At 43.5% G+C, this 18975-nt stretch overlaps 1 long non-coding RNA gene across 5 annotated transcripts; it reads left to right on the top strand.

The window, feature by feature from the left end:
- The first annotated feature begins 6016 nt into the window (after positions 1-6016).
- On the top strand, positions 6017-15695 carry LOC310633556. 5 transcript variants are annotated; one of them, XR_014491027.1, is made up of 5 exons: positions 6024-6098; positions 8322-8361; positions 9472-9559; positions 14090-14165; positions 14539-15695. It is a non-coding gene; the product is annotated as an uncharacterized lncRNA (long non-coding RNA). The 5 variants fall into 5 exon arrangements; XR_014491028.1 differs by having other exon boundaries at positions 6050-6112; XR_014491029.1 differs by lacking the exon at positions 6024-6098 and adding an exon at positions 7541-7663.
- The last annotated feature ends 3280 nt before the right edge of the window (positions 15696-18975 follow it).

Genomic DNA, 18975 nt, shown 5'->3' with positions numbered 1-18975 from the left:
CGTTAGTCGATGGGTGGAAGGGCACGGAGGTGGCTTGTCTAATCCAATTCGCCTTCAAGAACGCCTGGAAATCATTAGCGGTAAACTGAGGCCTGTTATCAGACACAATTACGTCGGGGAGGCCGTGTGTGGCAAAGAGGGCTCTGAGCACCTGGATTGTCCTTGCTGAGGTCATGTTGGGGACAGGGACGACCTCCAGCCACTTAAAGTGGCTGTCCACTACGACTAAGAACAGTTGGCCCTGGAACAGCCCCGCATAGTCGATGTGAACGCGGGACCAGGATGGCGTCCTGGGCTTCTTGGAGCAAAACCTCCTCCTTTTCAAACAGGCGCTCCTGCAGCCTCGTGTCCCATAGGCCGCAAACCAGCCTGTCTCATAGCCACTCCTCCAAGTTTGAAAACTTGCAGGCGACAGCGGCTTCTCGCAAGGCAGTGATGAACTCAGCCCCAGACTCGTCGGGACGCTGGTCCCTCTCCTCGAACTGGGATCTCGCAGCCAGTTTGGACCTGCGGGACCGGAAATTGGCGTTCAGCTTTGCGATGAGGTCCTGGTACGAGACGGTATCAATGGCCTCTGGGGCAAACAGGTTGGCGGCGACCTCGAGGAGTGCGGGTCCGCCTAGGCAGAGCAGAGCTGCCGCTTTTGAGCCATCTTCCAAGATTTGGTTAAATCTCATGTACAGCTCGGCGTGCGACAGGTACCGGGCCCATTTCTCCGGGTGGCAGATGTCGAACTCGCGGGGTTGCCCGGCTCGTGCCATCGTCCTGTCGGTCGTTGTGGCATGTGGTTCCATTGCTTGCACAGTGGCCTAAGCCGATGCCTCGCGGTGGCCGGTTGCGGTGGCTGGCGGTCGCATCAGGGGGAAAGGAAAAGATTCCTCTTTTCCTACAGCGTGCGGTGCGACCCCCTAGTGACTTCAGCTCTTCTGTCGGCAGAATCCCACCCTCATCGCCACTGTAATGTAGTGGGTCCGACGCAAGGAAGAGACGCCAGCCGGAGTACGTGTTCAGCTCTTTATTTGGGGGGGTAGCGTACTGAGGAACAAGGGTTACCTGGCCTCCTTAAATACCTAGCCAGCCAATGGGGTTGGCCCTAGGTTTCCCACCGAAACTGGGGTTCCCACCAAAACCGTCCAGGCCAACGCCCCCTAGTGGCTGTTGCCATGCAGATACCTGCACTGGATACATAACAGTACCCGTACCACTGGTTGAAAAGCCCTGATCTACTGTACCTGCTGGATTGTTGCTGATGGAAACAAGACTCAACACTTTGTCTAGCCCAGTTCAACTTCAGCTTTCACCACTGGGATTCATATTCAGGGAACATACCTGGAGCAGCATGGATTCCAAGGAGAAGAAAAGAATTGTTCTTTGTGTTTTGGGGAATGTGCATTTCTCTCAATTATAGCTAGCTAAAATATATGAGGACCCATAATTTCATGAAAACACATCAGTTCAGGATAGGAACTGGGAAAATGCTGGAAGCTAATTGGCGGGGATAAGGTGGAACCGGCCCTTCCCTCTCTCAGGCTTGCCTAGGTTTGTTCTTTTAACTAGCGGCACATTGAATGCATCCTCTGGGTGGATACCTTACCAGGGTGTGTCCCACCTGCACTGTATAAAGTTGAGTCAGCAGTTGCTGCAGTAAAAAGGGAATTTCTATTAACTCTCTGGATGCTGAATGTTTCTCAAACTTGTGCCTTCCAGAAGGGATGAGCCACCATTTCCATCATGTCAAAACAGTGGTGTTGGATTAATAGGGGTGGCAATCTAACTTATCTGGAGGTCATTCAGTTAGGAGAGGTGGGGGCTTCAGATGTACAACTCCATTTCTTTTTGAAAGGTGTAGTTTAATTCAATTCTAGTGACTTTCTGGACACATTCATAGCATTGTCTTGGCAGCGTTCCCAAGGTAGCTAGTCTGTGTATTCTGCTAAAATGTCTTAGTCTACAGCTTTACTATTCCCTGGAGGAATCCTATCAGCGAGGCCTGACTGATCCTATGTAGCTTCCAAACCCAGACAAGGTCAGAGAAGTGCTGCCATCGGCTGAGACATGTACATTTTTAGAATCTAAAGGACATAAATTGTCACTGGGTAGCATGGCAGTATAGTATTAGAGGTCAACTTCACAGTACAGTCTAGTAGGAGAATAACAATTAAAATCTCTAAAAACAAGTATGATCCAGTAACATCTAAGCCAGGTACATAGGAAACTGTTTTTTGATGAGATCTGACCAGACCATTAGTCCATCTAGATCAGCTTTGCAAATCAGCTCTGCCAATCTACTGCCCTCCCAGTACATTGGAAGTATAATTCAAATTTCCCAGATGGCAAAGCCAAAAGACCAGTATATCAAAAGTTGTCAAACTGCTGAAAGTTCATCACAATCAACAGTGTTTGGCAATAAGTCTTCAGAGTTTCAGATATAAAGGTCTGACTGGAGACATCAAGGATTGAGTCTGAGGGCCTTTAGGGCCATAACCATAGGTCTATGGAGGGAGGGGGAAGGTAAGAGGGGAGGGGGTCAAATAAAATTCATCTGACTACAATGGAAGCCATGTACAGGTATGTATTCTTGAGATGGGTAGTGAGTGGTTGCCAGTAAGATATTGGTTGCTTCTCCAGCTTAAGAAGGGTGGCATATAAATTTAATAAATAATGTACATGAGTAAAATAAGAACGCTGCCACTTACTCCCTCACTGTAACTCTGCTCCAGTCAAAGCAGAATAACATATGGGAATGGTTTGGCTCAGACGTATTGCTGTATGGATTTGTGGAGCTGTTACTGAATTCCACCAACAGAAGGCTACTGTAGATGGCACTAATCCATCTGATAACTCCCTGAAGTACCATTGCAAAGGGAGTTTCTCTGAGAGGAAACTGGGTTCATGCACATGCGAAATCAACCACATTGTGGTTTAATGCAGTTCATATTCCAGGTTCCGTAGTGCTCTCTAGGCCAGTGTTTCTCAACCTTTGCAACTTTTAAGATGTGGGGAACTTTAATTCCCATGCTGGCTAGGAAATCTTAAAATCTTAAAATTTTCCAGGCTGAGAAATGCCGTTCTAGGCAGTTGTCCTAGGGCAACAGTTATTTTCCCCTGATCAAAGGCCTTTCCATATACAAATGGTCCTTGACCTATATTTAGTGTGACAGTCATTTAGTGACTGACGTTACAACTGCACTGGAAAAGCTGACTGATTTTCACACTTACAACCATTGTAGCATTCCCCATAGTCACATAATCAAAATTCAGATGCCTGGCAACCGACTTATATATATATAAGCAGTGTCCTGAAATTGTGGGATCACCTTTTGTGACCTTCTGACAAGTAAAGAGAATGGGGAAACCATATTCATTTAACAACCATGTTACTAACTTTGAATATTTGACTTTCCCTTGTCCCCACTTGTGTTTATCTCATGGCAAAACCATGGTAAAGGAAGAACAGAAAAGAGATTCAGAGTATTGGGAAGCTGTTTTTTTAAAATCATTTTTACATTGTCCAGCTGGAGGGAGTGCTAGTCAGCTCATGAAAGGGGAGGTGAGGACACCTGCAGTGTGCTGGCACATAGAACCACAAAAGGGAATGGAGGCATTTGGAAGGGCCAAAATTGATAATCACATTTTGATCTTCAGTTCCAACAGGGATAATGATGTTCCTAAAAGGTTTAGATGATAGATGGAGATGACTTAATTTTCTTTTCCTAGTACACAAAGAGAGGAGATGAGAAGTTTATGTTATAAGTCGTATAAGTGCTGGATGCTGATCTGAAAAAAGAGCTGTTGCCTTTTTTTTCTGCAGAGAGCTGTATGGCCCCATGAGTCGCCCCCCCCCACCTCCCCAAAAATAAAATAAAATCTTTTGTGGACCAGGACTTGCTTGGACTCCGAATGCTGTCATGAAACCAATTTGTCTTTGTAGGATTCCAGTGTTAGCTCCCAATGCAGGCATGCCTAACCTACAACTCTACCTCAAAGAAGTGTTGAAATAAAAATCTTCATCAGGGTCCAGTTCAAGCTGGGAATAAATAAAATGGAGACCGCTCTAGATAAGAAAGCTCGTTTATTTAGTTGCCTGAAACGTCAGTGACAGCAGCATGTTTCTGAGGTGGCTGACCACATGGAGCTGGGAGTGGTGAGTTTTGATACCTTCTTGGGCTTTTTTTGTTTGGAGTTGTTCTTGTTCCTGTGGCATGAACTTTGACCTAAGGTTCAGTGTGCCCTTTTGGTATTGTGATAATGGTGGGTTAATCCTATTATGCCCTAAAGGTCATGTCCTGCTTCCCGGGTCTGTGGCTGATGGCTATGTCCTGTGTTGGATTTTTTGGGGTTTGAGGGTTTGTTGGTTCTAATTCTATCACTCTGCTATTGTTGTCAGTTTTGCTGCAAGGGATTTCAAAATATTTTGTCTTGAATAGGCTTCTGCCTGCTAGTATTTGCTCATGAATGGGGCCTCGGTCTTTCTGAATGGGATTATCAAATCTGCATTTCTAGAGAGTGGGTTTCTGCTTAGGGCAGAGAGACTTGGGGTGTGGGGGAGGGTTCTGCCTAAGATTTTCTATTATTCCGTTGGGGAAATATATTCTGCTTTTTTAAAAATATCCTCCAAACTATTTCCTTCTCTGTGTGTGTGTGTGTGCTGTCTTCCTACAGAGGGATCTTCTTAAGTGGGATGTGTTGCTGATTAGTCAGAAAAGGAAGTTCAACCCTTCCCTGTCTAGAGGAAAAAGCTTTTGTATTCTTCAACTGGGAGTGATCGCTGATGGAAAGGAAGAAAGCAAAATGTCGGCTAGGCTGGGAAAACTGAGACTATCTCACTTCAGCCTCAGATTTAAGTTTGGAATTTCCAGAGCGCCAAACAGGAAGTTACAGGACAGACTGAATCCAAAAGGAGTTTCTGATTCAGAGGAACTATTACTTAGGTACTGCTGCAATGGTTGATAAAAGCTCTTGCCTTTTAATGCAGCTGGTTAGTCAGAAAAGGTGCTTCCAGACTCCTCTGGATTATTGTGATTATTATTTATACCCTGCCTTTTTACTACTCACATAGCTCTCCTCCTACAGTGTCTACAGTTAGACAAACACAGGAAAATGCCTGCTTAGCATTATGCCAAGGCCTTTCATTACTTTCTGTGGGCTGGTTAAGTTGTTTTTAAAAAAAACACCACAAGTCTGATCTTTATTTAATATATGGAAGGTTGGTTATTCTATGTTTGATGCACTTTAGAATCTCTGTGGAGCAGAATCTCCCTGTTTATAATCATTTCATCCTGTGATCTGGCATAAATTAATATTTTCTTCATAGCAGTCTGAGGGATTCTCTGTGACTTTAGCAGTATTGTAATTTCTTCCACTCTTTGACCAAAGTTCAAAGAGATTTTTTACATTCTTTTTTTATTTAATAAAGTTTTATTTTATCTGTACTTTTATTCTGTTTTAATAACCTTTTCTCCTTCTGTTGGCCAATAAGGCAACTAGGCTGTGGGCCCATGTCTGCTTACCAGGTTGGGGATAAAGACGACTCCAGGTTAAGGCATCCCTCTGGAAGATAGGTGGTTGACAGTATTATCAGGAAACCAGGAAACTGAGCCCAGGGTGAAACTGGAGAGCTTCTAATAATCCCAATTATTCAGTTATTATTATTATTCATTATTTATAAGTAATGCCAACTATTTATTTAGGGGAGTATAGTTCTAGGAAATTACACATAAGCATTCTGCTAGGTGATAGGCAAGCACACATACCTCTTCCTACTACATTTCCTCAGCCTCATTAATAAAATTATTGGGGGGGGGAAAGAATTATCCCTGCTTCCCTCGGGTTTAAAATACATAAAATGCCGAAGGGTTGGAACGTTTTTTGTTCTTGCTCCCTTACAAATCCCTGGAGTCTGTGGGCTGGTTCAGATAGCCTTGGGAACCAGCTTAACCAGTATTGGCTCTAAAGCTCAGTGTTTCTGGGAGTGAGTCACAAGTGGCGTATCCTTGCAGCGCCAGCTCTGTTGGCTCACGATCAAATAAGAGGTCGAGACACAGGAGTAGCTAGCCTTGCTGGCAACGATGGGTGCTGCGGAAAAATCATCTGGAAATGTAAGGTGGAAAATGTAAGATTTTGTAAGGTGGTGCCTTGAATAGGGTCAAACTAGAAGGGCCGAAGTCTCCAAAGAGACTGAGAGCTTGTTTGAAATCTATGGGTTGCCTCTGTACAGGTAGTCCTCGAGTTACGACCACAATTGAGCCCAAAATTTCTGTTGAGACATTTGTTAAGTTAATTTGGCCCCATTTTACGACCTTTCTTGCCTCAGTTTGTTAAGTGAATAGCTGCAGTTGACAGGTTCATAACCCTACTGTGCCTTGGTGGAGCAGTGGGCTAATGCCTCCTTAAGTAACACCAGCTGCCTGCAATGAGTGCAGGTTCGCATCCCACCAGGCTCAAGGTTAACTCAGCCTTCCATCCTTCTGAGGTAGGTAAAATGAGGACCCAGATTGTTGGGGGCAATAAGCTGACTTTGTAATAATGCCACTTGGGGGGTGTATGAAAGCCCTAATAAGCAGGCATATACATAGAATGAAGGCTATTGCTAAGCACATTGGTTTGTGCTTTAAATTGTAAGCCGCCCTGAGTCTTCGGAGAAGGGCGGGATATAAATGGGATTAAAATAAATTAAAAAAAATGAATCTGGCTTCCCCATTGACTTTGCCTCTCAGAAGGTCACAAGACATGACCACATGACCTGGGGACAAAGCAACCGCCATCAATACGAACCAGTTGAACTTTGAACGGTCACTAAGTGAACCGTTGCAAGTCAAGGACTACCTGTACATGCCCAGTTCTCTTCTGGCAAAGCCAAGTTGCTTCGAATCAGGCAGGGATTAGGAGGCAAGACAGCATATCCACTTTTTGCAAAATGGCAAAACCACCTATTGACGGTGGGAGGTGGAGTACTTTGGAGCGGATTTCCCCCAACCCCCTCTCTAAATTCATATCCCACAAAAGCCCAGAACTACAAACGAGCCTTGGTGGAGCAGTGGGCTGATGCCTCCTTAAGTAACACCGGCTGCCTGCAATTAGTGCAGGTTCGAGTCCCACCAGGCTCAAGATTGACTCAGCCTTCCATCCTTCCGAGGTAGGTAAAATGAAGACCCAGATTGTTGGGGGCAATTAAGCTGACTTTGTAAAAATGCCGCTTGGGGTGTGTGTGTGCGAAAGCCCTAATAAGCAGGCATATACATAGAATGAAGGCTACTGCTAAGCTTGTAAGCCGCCCTGAGTCTTCGGAGAAGGGCGGGATATAAATGGAATTAAAATAAATAAATAAATAAAATAAATAAAACGCTACGAGGGATTTCCGAGGGCGAGCGCTGGGAAGAGGCAGACTCCTATGCCCTCTGAAGGAACGACGCCTTGCAAAACCGTCGCGGTGCGGCCGACGAACTCGCAGCTGACTAGCGGGGCGGAGTTGGGTTGCTCTGGGGCTGGGAAATTCCGTTCACAAATTACACGTAATGCAACTACCAGCCACGCCACGCGTTGCCCAAGCTGACGACTCCCGTATCGAGGAGGGAGGGGGGGAGGGAGGGGCGCCTCGCCCTCGGGAATCAAAGGGAGCAGCAGGGAGACCGCCTTTCGTACCGCACGCAGAGGAAGTACAAAGGCAACGTATTATTATTCTTATTATTATTTTGAAATAATCACAGCGTTCGGGAAGCGCCTCTGATATTTCTCCCGCCCCTTCCTGAAGCGCGCCTTGACTGCAGATTTCGACCAAATATAAGGTTGCCCACAAATCTGACCAGCGCAAGTCAGCAGCGCCCTCTGCTGTTTCCAGGGTGCCTCTGCAGAATCCCTTCAGGGATTTCTAGTTAACAAAAATAAACATACGAGACGAGAATCCCACCCAGTTGCTTACATAGATTAGACCAGCGTTTCCCAACCTTAGGAACTTGAAGATGCGTGGACTTCAACTCCCAGAATTCCCCAGCCAGCTATGCTGGCTGGGGAATTCTGGGAGTTGAAGTCCACGCATCTTCAAGTTCCTAAGGTTGGGAAACGCTGGATTAGACTACTTACGATGAATGCCTGCACCCGAATATGTATTTCTTTCAGGGTCCTCTCTCCCTGTCTCCCTCTCCTGTCTTTTCTTTCTCCCCCCCCCCCCGAAAACAAAACTCTTGTTCCCTTCACTGTTCTTTTTCCTCTTCCCCTGCTCTCCAGCCCACTGTTCTGACTTTTATCATCAATTTGCCTGTGGCCCCTCTCCACTTTTCTTGGAAATTTTCTTGGATTGATTATTATTTTTCTAACCGATACAGATTTGTAGCATGTTGCTGTCACCACCTTAAAGAAGGAAAGGTAGGCTAGGCTTTGAGTATGGAATAATGCTAAACTGTTCTAGAGGTTTCTAATCCATTGCTCCAATACCAGTTTTCAATTGGATATGTTCTTTTTTCTACTCATCTTACATTGACTAGGCCACAGGTCGGCAACCTGCGGCTCCGGAGCCGCATGCGGCTCTTTGAGCCGTCTCTTGCGGCTCCCAGCCGCCCGGTGCGCGCGCACCTCTTCCAACGGGCAGTGGTGCGCGCGCACCTCTCCAAATGGAGAGTGGCACCGCCCGTTTGGAGAGGTGCACGCGCACCTCCCCGAATGGGCGGAGGTGCGCGCGCACCTCCCCAAACCTTTGGAGAGGTGCGCGCGTACCTCTGCGCGAATGGGCAGCGGTGCCGCTCTTTCAGGAAGCCCGCCGCGGCCCGTCTGTGAAGCTGCCGAAAGCGGCAGCTTAGCAGAAGGGCCGCGGCAGCTTCCGCAAAGAGCGGCGCCCCTGCCCATTCCGAGAGGTGCGCGCGCACCTCTCCGAACGACCGGAGGTGCGCGCGTACCTCCGCGCGAATGGGCAGCGGTGCCACTCTTTCAGGAAGCCCGCCGCGGCCCGTCTGTGAAGCTGCCGAAAGCGGCAGCTTAGCAGACGGGCCGCGGCAGCTTCCGCAAAGAGCGGCGCCCCTGCCCATTCCGAGAGGTGCGCGCGCACCTCTCCGAACGACCGGAGGTGCGCGCGTACCTCCGCACGAATGGGCAGCGGTGCCGCTCTTTCAGGAAGCCCGCCGCGGCCCGTCTGTGAAGCTGCCGAAAGCGGCAGCTTAGCAGACGGGCCGCGGCAGCTTCCGCAAAGAGTGGCGCCCCTGCCCATTCCGAGAGGTGCGCGCGCACCTCTCCGAACGACCGGAGGTGCGCGCGCACCTCCCCAAACCTTTGCAGACGGGCCGTCGCCATCAGGCAACCGGGAACCGGTTCCATCTCATTTTTTAAAAAATGGCAGCCGCGTGCGTCCGCGCATGCGCAAAAAACCTTTTTGCGCATGCGCGTGCATGGACACACGCACGCGGCTCCCTCTTTTTTTAATTTGTGATGGAACCGGTTCCCAGTGGCTCTTTTTCTTTTTTAGGTTGCCGACCCCTGGACTAGGCAAATGTAGGTGTCTTGTCTGTACATTTACTTAAGAGTCACCTGATCTATGGATGTGAGAGATCCCCAACCAAAGTAATTATCATCTGTAAGTAATTTTATGTTTATCAAATTCATACAGCTACCTAGCTCACCAAAGGCAACTCTGGGTGCTGCACAATTTCTGCTTCTGTACAACATGCCCACTTATGATAGTTTGTTAATGCCTGAAACGCTGAAACCTATGCTTGCCACATGCACTGGATTTGCACAACACACTAAGCTGAAATATGGTGGGCTTGTTTCTGTTTCGGGGTTGTGTGACTACCATTAGTGAGAACTATTGCCTAGAAAGACAGTTCTAATATTTGTTCTTCCCAATTTATCCAAAATTGTTTTTAAAGGAACTTGCAGTCAGTAACTTGCAATCCAGGGTCTTAATTTTGTCCAGTTGCTTTTTAGTTGTACATTGGATGGAGTCAGGATTCATGAAACGGCACCGAGGAGATAGAACGTGTGAAATGGAGGCAATCTAGTGTAGTCAGTAGCACCTGTGCACCATCCCTCTGTGTCCTTACATATAAACTGTGGATACAGGCTGACTTGTGCAACCAAACCCTGCACAAAATTAGTATCTTTTTAAAAAACAAAACAAAACCAAAAACCTAAAATCAGCTCTCCTTTGAGAATCCTGGCATTGTGAAATGTACAATATTTACTTCTCAATCAAGAACTCACTATGATACCCATTAAGATCATTATGAAGTTAGGTTTGTTATTAGACCAATCAGTTTCACTCAGATGCTCATCTGACTCATATGCAGAGGATTGATACCCCTTGACCGGTTCACAAAGAGCAGCATGTTTTCCTTCAAATGAGCTTTATATTCCTGAATGGCTGAATGGCTCCACACGTGGCTGATGATGCTGAGTCAGTGGTCTGGATTGCCTTGTCAGCAGAGAGTCGCTGATCTTATCCGGTTCTCTCTTTTGTACAAGTCATCAGGACCATTTGGATACATCTAGTGCACAACTACACACATGCCAGCACATTTTTGTTTGTTTGTTTCATTGCAAGGCCAAAATGTGCAACATTTTATTTTTCCTATATCTATTCAGTTCAGATGAATAATTGTAAAGCAAGTTTACTCATAATCGTAATGTTTCAAAAACAAGTTTTAAGCTTTATTGACACAGAAATCTTCACAAAAGGGATTAAGTGCTGCCTGTTATCTGTTCTGCAATGACTGTTGAGAATGAGAGGAGGAATTTCAACAACATGGGTCAACCATAAACATACTGTAAAATACCAAGAAGACAGTTTCATGCCATTCCTTGCAATCCCAAAAAGAAGCATCTTTCATCTAGATTGGGACACCAATATATGAATGTACAGATGTGTGAAATGATCCATTTTTCCTTCAGGTGAAGAACTATGATATTATTGGGGCCCATTTCCCTCACAGAGTGACCCTGGGTAATACACAATTATAAGAATAAAAACAAAAAAGCTATATATAAATAGGCAGTTAAAAACAAAAATAAAATAATTAAAATTCACAGTCAAAGAAGGCAGGGGAGGGGTTTCAAGGCACTAAGCAGCCCCATGGTTTTGTACTCCTTTGTGGGCCCCAAGCATTCGGGTCTTCAAGCATTTCAGAAAGCCAGGAGAGAGTACATACCAACGACATATCTGCTATATTACCAATGGAAGAGAATACATGCAGCTCATGGTTGAACTGTGGAGTCCTCGGTGTGCTGTCTGAACTTGAATGTTTGCTTGCAGACATTTCATTATCTGACTCGGTAACATCATCAGTGCATTGTTGATCCAGCACCAACGATTTTTTTTCTAGTCAGGTAACAAAATGTCCGCAAGCAAACAACCAAGCTCAGAAAACACAAGGATTCCACAACCATGCTATTCCTCTTTGGTTCCCTTATCTGTGCTAGCTTATTTGTGTTGGTGAAGAAGCTGTAAAATCTAAATAAAATGTCAGTGGCACCTGCTAAGAAAGGTCGTTCTCTAGCACTGATTTCTTAAGAAGCTAAGTGTTATGTACTGATAATAACACTTAATGTGTTTTGTTTTAAATGTGTCTCCAACTGGGAGGGAAACTAGTTTGTATTTGAGCGGGAAAACCAGCTTTAAATCTGATTGGTCGCCGCCTAGTGGCAGCACATATAAATATCTGTCAGTCTGTCAGTTAAGTTCAGTTATGTTATTCTCGCAATAAACCTGTTGCATTAGTCTGGTCAATGTTTCCAAGAACCCACTAGCAACACTAAGTTTCTTAATTTAGGCCAGAGCTACATAGGTTGAACCCCAGATGACCTGTGGCCTTCAAAAACAACAGCCATTGCCTCCTCAGTTACCACATTGTAATGCTTAAAGTGAAAGAAGGTGAAAATATTAAAAAATAGGAGAGCAAGCAAATTCAGCACCTTAAAATAAAATGTAATTTAAATGGTAATTTTATTTCCAATTAAAATGTAAATAAAATGGAATCAGTAGATGTTTTGCCATCTATTACTCTTCAGAGTACTAAGTACTTTTAGTACTTCATTCAGAGCCTGTGGCTGTCATCCCCAAAAGAAGTTATAGGTTTGAGAGAATCCCTTTACAATTTTTGACTGGGTTTGTTAGGACTTTGGAAACTAACAAAATGAAAATGGATATACCGTATGTCTCAAAGGATTTTCAGAGATCTTGTTTTTCTAGTCCCATTGACTCTCTGCTTCTTTGTATGGCTCCCTCTGATGTGACAAAAGTGAGCAATTGTATCAGTTGCCGAGCCATGACCCCAAGAACAGTATTTCCAGGAATCCCCTTCTTATCTTCTAAGGGATTCCTGGGAAAACTGGACCCCGAGGACATAGTGAGTTTGGGCTTCTCTTTAATTTGCTCCTTCCCTCCTGCTGCTGCGTAGTTGTGGTTCCTTCAGTGTCTATTTCCACTGGGTGGCAGCAGTCAGAAGATGATTTGGTAGAACTAGAAGTGTCCGATGCTTCCTTTTTTCAAAATATGAATGATTTGAGGAACCCTCCTCGCCCCTGGTCAGAAGAGGAGTCCATTTGGGTCATCAGCTTTTTTTTTTTTTTTACTATATGCTGTTGCGAACTTCACTTCCTCCCAAACCAGAAGGCCATTGCCTTGCACCATATCCCCCCCATGATGCCTGGCCGGACAGAATGGGTTTCGGTGTTTGTAGCATTCGCTGCAATCTGTCATTTTCTCCACGCTGTTCTTCAACCCTGTGGAACTGTTACCTCCTGGATCATACCTGCCCCGGACTCTTCTTACCTCTCTGGGTGCTTGACTTGAGAACGTGGGAGAGGAGAGCAAGGCTGGTCTTTTTCTTTCCGTGGCCTTGTTTCTCCCTTCCTGAGCTACAGTGCTTCATCTCAGACTCACAACTGACCAGAGATGCAGCACTGCACCTTAGGCTGGGAGACATCGAAGTCATAAAAGCGTCCATCCTGGAAGCAGCTTTCTCTCACATGAGCTGTCTGCAGAGAGGTTAAGCAGTCACCGAGAAGAAAAATACAGGATTTGGAGCAACCTACAGTTTCTATATTTTTTAGTACCTTTTTCTTCTTCTTACTACTTCCCCCCCCACCCAAAATCAAGTTGCTTACTGAGAGTTCCTGAGCATCTGCCCACGAAGCCCTGAGCTTTGCAGAGGGATTCTCCAGACCTGTTATTCATAGCAGCAGTGCTTTTTTTGTAAAAGAAAAAGGTGCCGGAACTCACACATGTCATGCAACCCGCCTTGCCTACCCTACAAGGTTCCATCCAAAAAAGGTGCCAGAACTTCGTTCTGAGCGTTCTATGAGAAAAAAAGCCCTGCATAGCAGGCACCAATCACATGCACTGATTAAAAAAAAAATCAAAGTTAAAGTAGAAGGGTTTTATGGGGATTTTTGTGGGGCTTTTGCTGTAAGAAATATGGTTTTAATACAACGACTGGATGTTTTTGCAGGATTTTCCTTGTAGGAAGTTAGATGACCAAATTAGAAGTATGGAAAATGCTTATTGGACAAGGCCGTATATCTGTATAGGTGCCAAGGCACATTTCAGATGTATTTACAGAAAGGTGTCTCACTTTAAAAATAACAGCGTGGTGTCATAACGATCAGCATATCTAATTTAGTTCAAGAAGACTCACATTCAGATCTTCCTGTAGCCAGAAAACCCTGTCTGGATGATCTTGAGAAAGTTTACTAAGCTTAACCCCTTAATGCTGGCTGCAATTGTTTCCTTATTTTTTTTTTAAAAAATGCAATAAATAAATATAGTTGAAGAGATTCAAGTTATAAGGAAGGCAGAAAATAGTTGGGAAAGTTCTCTGAATCTCTTGCTCTACAACAGTTCCATTTTATGAGGACGTACCCAACAATAACAGGATGTTTAGCCTGGTGTTGTTGATGCTCAGGATAAACAGATTGGTTTTCATCTCGTGAATATTTCTCAACACTGAAATTGAGAGCAGTAGAAATTCTGCCAAGGGGCAACAAGGATCTAGGCTTCTTTCCTTTTCAGTGTCAGCTTTGTTGGTGTTTCTGAATTTTTGTTGTTGTTGTTGCGAAGGCATTGCTTTTGTTGTATGATAAAATTACATGTGCATTTTCTACCTAGACCCTTCCTGGCTCTCCTAAAGTGGATGCAAATTGAACCTGCGCTCAAGTGTAAATGTGGCGAATGATCGAACAGGGTGCGTAAACAAACATTTCAGCCACTATGGGAAGGTTAGATTAACTTTGCTTGGCTTAGGTTGAAATAAGTCAGATGTGAGATAATCAGCTTGATGTTTGTCTGCTTAAAGTTGAAATCCCTAGCCATATCAACAAAACTGTAGTTTAGCTATTCCCTGGCCTATATGTCCATGCCTGTTCCGGTGATACAAATTGTGTTTGGAAGCAAGGGATAGATGTAATTCCAGATAGTGGTCAGACCCAGGACACACTGAAGGAATTAATGTTACAATCTTTTTCATCTTTTGAGTAAAAGACCAACTGAGAGAGAGACTATAAGATAAGCCATGACCTGGGAATTCATTTAATTTTGTCTGACTTTCCTCTGCACAGATGGATCCAGAAAGGGAGGTTTTGACTGCATGCCCTGAATGAAGAGGTGAACATAAGATCAAGCAACACTTTTTTTTCCAGGGAAAAACTAACATCCTGTGTTAGCCTGACAAGAGCTTGAAGTATGGTAAACAGAGCATCTGTCATAACCGCATCCTCACACTGCTGTCCAGCAACCTCCGTCATCAGGAACAAGCACTTCACAACAACTTGACAAGAAGCAGATGGCAGCTCCAGGGGCTGCAGCTCCATTCTTGCTTGTTAGGCAGCCTCTCCTTTCTCTCTGCTCTAGGCTTGGTCCTTGGAAGCTCTTGGATCCCAGCACCCTCACCAGCTTCCTCCATCAACACAGCGAGAGGTGAGCATTGTGCCATGAAGATGGAGAGAGAGGTGGAAATCAGCTATAGAGCAAAGCTAATCGAGGAAGCTAACTTCAAGCAGAGACACAGTGACCCTCCCAAAAAGAAGAAGAAATTTGGTTCTTCTTTTTCCTTTCCAGCCATCACATTTGTTACACAAAATGAGGAAATAAGGGGGGGAAATGGCAAACAGATTTTTATAGCATTTTCCACACACTGAAAGGCAGTGCTAGTTAAGATGCAAGCAGCAACAGGCTTTGCATTAGAAGCCCTGCTGAGACTAAGAAACTTTCCAGATACTCTAATTTCACATTGTAATATGCACTCCTGCATAGGCTGATGCACTTTTCTCATATTTTCAACAATCAAATCCTTAGGTAGCTCTGCATTCACAAGCCTGTACTTTTGCTATAACTGAGCCTTTCTAAGTTCTGAGTTCTAAACCCATAGTTAGATTGGACAGGTTGACATTCAAATCATTTGAAAATTATATATATCAAAACCTCAAATGGGTAAGATCTCTGTTTCAGGAAGCTTGCCAAATGCATTACATTCAGCTGAGAATAAATTTGGATTGATGAATGTAAAATAATAGCCAAATTTAGGAATGAGCTGCAATGAGTCAAAGGAAAATGAAACATCAAATCGTTTCCAGAGGAGAGGAATCTGCAAATGTAGAAAAGAAAAATGAAGAGCAGAGTTCAAGAGTTATTTGTTACTGATGGTGGCATCTATGGTTGTTTTCCTTGCTGCAACTTTTTTTTCTTTAAAAAATAAACCACAATGTTTATAAATTGGTATTTGGCTAAGGAGATATATGATCATTTAACAGACCAAGCGATCACACTGAACTGTGTTTGGGGCTATGGCTATAGTGTTACACTATAGAATTGAATTGACTCAGTATCGCTTCCTTTCCTCTTTGTGCTCTAGGAACTTTAATTTCTATGACAGAAAAAGCGATGGGCTACATATATATATATATATATATATATATATATATATATATATATATATATATATATATATATATATATATATATATATATATATATAAAAACACGTAAGCCTGGATTTCAGTATTGCTGAACAAGCCAGGGTCCACATGCATGGATAAAATATAAGGTTTATATGTCATGCTGTGTCAAAAATCAACGAACCATGTTATGTTTTAATTCTCTGTGTAAACCAGACCATTGACTAAGGACAGAGAGACATTGCATGGTATGTGATAGAGATCTTGAAAAGGTTCAGATTATTTCAAATTTAATTCCCATAATTGGTTATGGCAGCCTTCCTCGGTCAGGGATCTTTTGGATGTATTAGGATTGCAAATACCTAAGAAGCCTGGTTGTAGGCTCGGAGTTATGGCAGTTGGAGTCACCGGACACTTGGAAACTGCCAGCAGGGAAAGGTTGCTTTAAAGTAGGCTGAGGAATTCTGGGAGTTGAAGTCCACATCTTAAGGTTGTTGAGGTTGAGAAACATGGCTTTAGACAAATCTAGGACAATGGAATGGTTTGTTCTGATACTGATGCAGTGCAGTTGTGTGGATGGTGGTCTTTAGGAGCATCATCTGTTATAGCCAGACAGGTGGCTCACCTAAAAAGAGCCTTAGATAATTAAGTTGGTTGACTCACATAAATATCATATCAGGTGGATGTGGACATAGATGGGACTCAATGAGGTATGAGGGAGAAAGCCTTGTGTGAAAATTACTGTGGACCAGAGAAAAGTTTCTATCTGGCTGAAGGCTTAAGCCATCTTCTAAACTTGGATCCTTCAGCTGATTTGGGCCAAAGAGTCCAGGATATTCCTGGACATTTTGGAAATTGCAGTCCTATCACATCTGGATGGAACTAAGCAGAAGAAAGCTCACCTCAGACTATAGTCAAATGATCCTACTTAGAAATCTTCTGCTAGGAAGGTATGCCTAGGCCAGAAAGAAGCTTATAAACCAGGAAATAACTACAGCTCTTCCCCCCATCCCACCCCACCCCACCTGTGAGATATGGTTCAATTTTTTAGTTTGAGCTCAGCAGGATATTTATTATACCCAGTCCATGCTCAAAAGAATTATTATACCATGAATCTGCTCATATAAGATGAATGGACTGTGCTGAATATGTATATCTATATATTAAAATATGAGTTCAACATGAATGTATGGAGAGATTTGCTGGTGTTCATACTGTATGAGCAGCATACAAAAAGACAAGCAAAAATAAAAGTAATATCCAGAAACGAGCTCAGCATTACCTATTGCATCTCAACAGCTAGCTGTAAACAATGAAATCTTGCCTGCAGGCAGTGGTGGGATTCAGATATGTGAACAACTGGTTCTCTGTGCGGATGCCACTTCGGAAGTCCATTCTGGGCCTGGGCAACAAAAAATTAGCTACCAGTTCTGCCAAAGTGGTACAAACCGGCTGAATCCCACCACTGGCTTTAAGCCATATTAAAATATATGAAGTAAAAATGACCGAATGAAAGCAGTGTTTTGAGCAAACACCGGTCACAGTCCCCCTATGTGCAGGTAAACTGAGATTGTTTTCTGCTCCTGGGTTTCTGTTCCTTTGAAGGCTGACTCTCCACTCTTCCCCACAAAGCTGATGCTTCTCATTCACATGTCAGAGCCCTTCCTGTAAGAAACAGAAAAAAGAACTATCAATCACCAGGAAGCAGAAAAGAACTACCTTCCCATGAAGGATGCCATATATCAGTCACCATTTCTTTACTTGTTCAGTATATGGCCAACTAGACAGTCTTGATATTAATACAGCCAACCTGGGAATTCTAGGACTATTGACAACATTGGATTATTATTATTATTATTTTAAAAAAACAACATCACATTAAAGGGCAATTCTAAAATGGTGTCAAGACTGCATGGGTGAAGTCAGCTGAAGTCGAGCTTGACAGTAGTGTGCTAGACCAGTGTATAGCCATCTGGTCCATTATATAGCTAGCTTAGGAATTAAGAACTGTGTTAGAGTATTTAAAGCATTTAAACGCTGTTTCCTTAAGAGATGGCCTCTGGGAAATGTAGTCTAGTTGTTAGTCAGTCCTATATCTTATCTAGTCAATGGGAGGAGCTTCAAAGTTTATTACAGGATATCCTGGCTACATGCCAAAGTTGTAAAGCCTTTGTTTTAATCAAGCATCATGCACACATCAATTGGCTTCTGTAACCAAGCCTAGCTGAGATGGAGAAATTATTCCTTTTTTACACTACGAGAATGGACAAATATGAGCATGGGCATGTGGACATGACCAGATATATCTACTGAAAACGTAAGTCTCTGCTTAGAATTCCTGGACAATAAATATTTGTTTTAAAACCGTTTTCGTGGAGTTTATGCTATCTGGATCAGGACTATAACGCATCTTAGTTCACAGTTCCAGAATAAGTTGATTGTCTTTATCCTTGGGAAGTTATTTTTTTATTTTTATTTTTTTATTTTATTGAGATTTCTATACTGCCCTTCTCCCTAAGGGACTCAGGGCGGTTCACAGGGCATATATAAATAACAGTACAAAAATTAAAAGAAAATTAAACCAATGCCCAATTAAAATACAAGAATGATAAAATAATAAAAACCTATAAAAACCCATATACCCCTATCAGGCCAGACCCGCTAATTCAAATAAATGTTATGAGAGAAGACTTTTTTACATATATGTTGTGTAATTGGTCACCCTCATCAGTTTCACATAAGAAATCCCTGGATTGTGGTCAAAACTAGGCAAGGGGCTACTTATTTCAGGTACTTTTTGAAGGCTAGAAGGTTGGGCCATCTGTTTTTCCAATTTCTAGTCCTCTAAAAAAATCAATCACTGTATTGGATTAGGAGAGAAGATCATCAAATCTACTTAAATGAAGCAGATGCCCCATTGCCACTGGAAATGTACTGAGCAAACAAGGAAGAAACATCTCTCTACTGCTTTCTCTAGTACTTACCACTCTGACACATATTGCCTCTCAACGTAAAATATTTATTTGTAACAGGATAGTAACTGATAGACATAGATATTTCAATATAGTAACATAATAAACACTAATACCTTTGTGCAAACTA

This window comes from Vipera ursinii, assembly GCF_947247035.1.
Source record: "Vipera ursinii genome assembly, chromosome: 2".
In the NCBI taxonomy this organism is placed as follows: domain Eukaryota; kingdom Metazoa; phylum Chordata; class Lepidosauria; order Squamata; family Viperidae; genus Vipera; species Vipera ursinii.
This window is presented reverse-complemented; position numbering and strand designations above follow the sequence as displayed.